Here is a 5,000-nt window from a genome sequence, read left to right on the forward strand (position 1 = left end):
TAATTTATTTTCAGCTTTTTCAAAAAAAAGGTCTCACACCCTTGTAAATTATAAGGCTTAGGGGTCCCCAGGGGGGTAGGGGGGGGGGGAAATGGGGCAAGGTGAGAAACTGATACCATTAGTTTGAGAGGAAGGATGATATAAGTAGATTTTTAACTGCATGTTGATCTGCTCCTTGAAATAATTTGCTAACAAAACTCCAATTTTTAAGGAGCGAATTGTTGCCAAAAATGCTTTTTAAACTTCCATCCCCATCCCCATCCCCATCCTGATTCTAGAAATCAAACAAATGCCACTGTGAGTAGTTTCATCCCAAGGACTAACTACACACAAAATAAGAAGGAAGGTTTTGTATGCATGACCATTTCCAATTTTGCTCAAGCCTTAGCGATATTCCCTCTTAGAATTTAAAAATTGAAGTTGAAATAAAATGATCTGATCTCTTACAGTACTTCTGTAATTTGAATTACCCCAAAAATAATTCATTTGCAACAATGGGCATGAAGGGCATCCACCACCCCAACTGAAAAATCAGCACATTAAGAATAATTATATTTGAACAAACAATGAAGGAAACAAGTGAAATTGTAGTTCAGCCAGGAATTGAACGTGGGTCTCCAGATTGTTACTGTTTATTTATAAATGTATTCATATATACATGTACATTAAGATTAAAGTTTCCATTAATAGTTATCAGTCTGAAAGAGGTTGAAACTCAGTGTCTCGAAAACGAATTGGGAGCATACATGTATATAGGCAAGAAAAACATGCCCATTCTTAAATAATGTTTTGCATTTATGTGAGAGAATTGATTTGAGAAAATGCTAGCACTTTGGTTTGACAAATAAACTCAGTGTATGGAAGTAAAATTTGGCAGCATAGGCAAGAGAAAGATGGGCATTGTTTAATAATTTCTTGGATTTATGTGAGATAATTGATTTCAGGAAATCCAAGCACATTGGTTTAACAAATAAACTCAGTGCCTCAAAAAAAAAATTGGGAGCATACATCAGGTATATATGGCAAGAGAAACATGCCCGTTCTTTAATAATGTTTTGCATTTACGTGACATATATAGCTGGAGTCTTGAAAACAACGTCGAACTTTGCTGCCAAATCCAAAGTGAGGGCGAGGCGTAATTTTCTAGGGGAAATGTCTACTCGCATGCAAGTCTAACAAGTATGAGGTAATAGCGCATAGCCACTTGACCTCTTTATGGGAAGCTTAGTGACGGAAATGTTGACCTGTTGGGCAAGGGAAAAAGGATTTCGTGCCATATGAAGCACTACTTCTTCTGAAGTCACTTTAAGTCATGCAGACACGTTAATTTAATGACCTTTTGCCTTAATGACTAATCATATAACTTCGTGTTGTTCTCAAACATGTTTTGTTTTATTTCCAGGTCTAAGTCACAAGTTGCCAAATGACAATGAAAACTGACTTGTTAAATCAAAACCTGTTTTCAATGGAGAGGTTAGAGTCCAGTTTCTGACAAAATAAAACCGTCCCAGATATTTAAGTCTAATTTAAAGACAAATTAAGATATGTGGGGATCAATGAATAAAATTATCAACCAGAAACATGAAGCAACAAATTGCCACAAGCAAATTGTGTGTGTCAATCAACCACTTCTACGTTTTTGTCATTTAAAAGTTATAACAAACACTCAAGTAGTGTTTAATCACATCTCAAAACATAAAGAGGAAATTTGAAAATGTTATGCTTAACGGTAACCGAGTATTTTGGAAAAAATTCAAGGTAATTATAGAAAATGTGATGAGACAGTTTCTCAAGTTTGTGCTAAAATATTTTCTCAGTCAGAATTTTTCTCTGCCTACGGGCATGATTAATAAGATGGAAAAGGAATCAACTCCAAGGCTGTCTACTGATGTAAACAACATTAAAGGCTCTTCATTCAAGTAATAAATGATTTCTGTGACAAAAATGTGTGGTTCCAAAAAATATATATACTCCAACGAAGGATTGTTATTTGGTTTGTAAGCCCCTAGGGCTGTAATTAAGGGTTTTTTAGTGTAGCAGGTCATACTGTTGCTATGATAAACTATTGTGTCACGCAAATGATAACAATGTGTTCACCAATAATTAGGTAGTTTTTTTGATACCATGATTGTTAAGCATCAAGTCACTGATAAAGAGTGGTTATAATAACACATCAAAATGTAACAGCTGGAAACTGTTTTGAGCTACCTCAAGAACAGTTCTAGATTAAGTTTAGGTTGTATGCAATGTATGTTCTGGTCAAAGATTTAAAGAAAATGAAAATCATATTTCTCAGTCTACCCCATTAAAATTTGCTTCTTAAGTTTCTGAAGCCAGGAGAAGAATCTTTCCATGTCTAAACCTATCAATGGCGAGATTTCAATATTTTGGAAACCATGGCTGCGATTTGCCCGTACTTGGAAGGGGCATGACTTCCTTAAGTCCTTGGACATGAGCTTTTCATTGTCTTGAGAACTTCTGGTTGAATGAGCTTGGCACTCATGAGGGTGAACTTTATTTAAATGATGAAACCTGGTTTTGATCTGTTGGACTCCATGGGCTGCTTGTAATGCTGTTACTACCATTTGCGATCTTATTGGCCCCCCTTCCCTGGACAACACCTTTTGTGGCGCAGTTACAAATTTGCACTTTGTCGCCCTCAGTCAGCATTGTTTCCAGTGTTGTTTCCACCTTCCCAAATACTACATTTTGTAACAACCATTTCAAATTCAATAACTGCTTTATCATTCCACTCGAATTGGCTGTCACAAAATGTGGTGTTTGTAAGTGTATTGCACCAGCCTTGTCATTAATCAGTGAATAATGATTTTTGTAAAACAGACGTGATTGTTCAGTGTTCCTTTCACACACACCTTCATATAATTTGTGGGGCTCAAGAAAATATCCAGAGACACCTTTAATACCATTTTGATTAAAAATTGTCCTTTGTGCTTTGTGATTGGCCTGAGGTATTACTTTAGTTTTGGTTTAGACCGGCCATGCTGCCCCCTTCCCCCAATACACTTCATATACAGTCATTCGTCCATTTTACATTAAGTCTGGTGAACATTATAGTTTGCCAACACTAACATATTTGGATAAACTCATTCCCAATTATTTATAAATTCTCCAATTAAAGCATGGGAATCACATTTTATGATGAGGAGAACAACGTAAAAAATCATTTTAGCAAAGATTATTAAGTTGCAACAGGTTTACTTTAGATGAGCTATGAGGTTAGGCAATGGTGAATCAAGAGTTAAAAAATCATGCAACAACTTGGTGGAAACAAAATCAGTTGTGTAGTTAGCAGGCTACAACTAGGATGTACACAACAGCCATTTTGAATTGCCTTGAAAACTTTTCTCCCAGGTCAAACCATTAAAATTGAACAATTGAAATTGAAATACAATTATATAATCTCTTACAGTACTTCTGTAATTTGAATTTGCTAAAGTATTTATATAACCCGAAAATAATTCACCTGCAATATGGGCATGAAGGGCATCCACCAGCCCAACTGGAAAATAATTACAACAATGTACCTTTGGGTTATCAGGTACTAGTCTCATTTCATGTTGAATAAGAATATATTTTTATAGTAATAAAAACAACGAAGGAACCAAGTGAAAATGTAGTTCAGCCAGGAATTGAATTTGGTTCTCCAGATTGTCTGACCTGCAGAGATTCCAACCCCTTTTGAGTTCTGGAAGAAAATAGGGAGTATTTTTTAGCGCCGAAGGGGCGAGCCCATAGCGGGTCTGGGGGTATCCCCCTCCTATACGAAATTTTGCAGATTTAGTTTCTCGCAAGTGGCATTTCCTACGTTTAACACCATTTTTATGACATTCTATAAGGTCTTACCACTGGAGTCCCGCCATTTTTGGAGCTGCTAAATGGAGTAAGACTGCGGGCCTTATGAGTCTGCTCAACACAGGGTGTTAAATGGAGAGACTAGACGAGACATTATAGGATACTCCTCAGGATACGAATTAAACGTTTTACACTCAGATCGCAAAAAAGTTCTTAATATAAGCCTTATTTTCCTTGTTTTCAGAATTTCATGATAAATCGGGAGAATCTGATAAAATTGGGAAAGCGGGAGGCAACTCATCAAATCTGGACCTGCCTAGACATTGATAGTTGTCTTAATTGAGCACTGCAAGAGTTAAGCTTAATCCCGGCAGCTTCTGCAGGTGCTGGAGCAGAAATTACGTAAAACAAAAGAACAAAAACAGAAAACGAAACTCCAAATGAAGATTAGCCTGCGTAACTGGTGGTATTAGGGAGCTTTAGCAACGACAACGGCGACGGCAACGAGAACGTAACTAATTTGCATATTTAGTGGGCAAAAACAGTAGCTTTGCACGCCCTGCACGTGCGTTTTTCACTTTTGTCCATTTCATTGCCGTCGTCAGCAAGACAACAAGTCAAATAGCCAAATTTAAGGTTTTATGGAAACGTCACCAGCTGGAGATAAATTTTCATTTTCTTCCCTAAATTAAGCATGACTCGTATCGGTTCCCTTCTTGAGGGACGGTCACACCATTGTCATGTTACAAAGCGTGGAATAGTCGCGAAGTGATTACAAAAACGCAAATTTATACTTCGCGATGACGTTCCTATTGTTGGTGCAAGTGGCAAATTCCGCGCAGAGAATGGAGAGTGGAACTGTGGAGTATTTTACAGCGTCCCACCGCATTCTCCGCGCCAACAATATCGCCAGCTAAATGAAGACTACTCCCAAGTGTCCAAAAAACACAATTCTTTCCGGTACCTGCAGAAAGACCCTTAATTCCGAGTTGAACTTTTAGCCGTCTTTCTTCTGATAAAGTGACATTTCGACTTCTAACTAATGCGACCCTTTTATATTACTTCTAGTCTTTTCTAGAGAAAGAAAAATAATCTAAGATTTGCGTGGTTGCGCGCCTCGGTTCGCCTTCGTTCGCTGTAGATGACTGTTTTCTACTGAAAATTCGATTGTTAGTCTCCTGAGTTAA

General features: G+C 37.4%; 1 protein-coding gene and 1 long non-coding RNA gene across 2 annotated transcripts in view; one reads left to right on the plus strand and one right to left on the minus strand.

Annotated features, from left to right (window-relative positions):
- The window catches only part of LOC137989445 (uncharacterized), a 12,755-nt gene extending 10,828 nt beyond the window's left edge, over positions 1 to 1,927 (plus strand). The window contains exon 5 of the long non-coding RNA XR_011120890.1: positions 1,403 to 1,927. This is a non-coding gene — a long non-coding RNA (uncharacterized lncRNA). The remainder of the gene's footprint in view (positions 1 to 1,402) is intronic.
- Positions 1 to 5,000, minus strand: part of LOC137989441 (uncharacterized) — a 98,841-nt gene that overhangs the window by 32,556 nt on the left and 61,285 nt on the right. The window lies entirely within an intron of this gene.

Source organism: Montipora foliosa, unplaced genomic scaffold, assembly GCF_036669935.1.
Source record: "Montipora foliosa isolate CH-2021 unplaced genomic scaffold, ASM3666993v2 scaffold_459, whole genome shotgun sequence".
In the NCBI taxonomy this organism is placed as follows: domain Eukaryota; kingdom Metazoa; phylum Cnidaria; class Anthozoa; order Scleractinia; family Acroporidae; genus Montipora; species Montipora foliosa.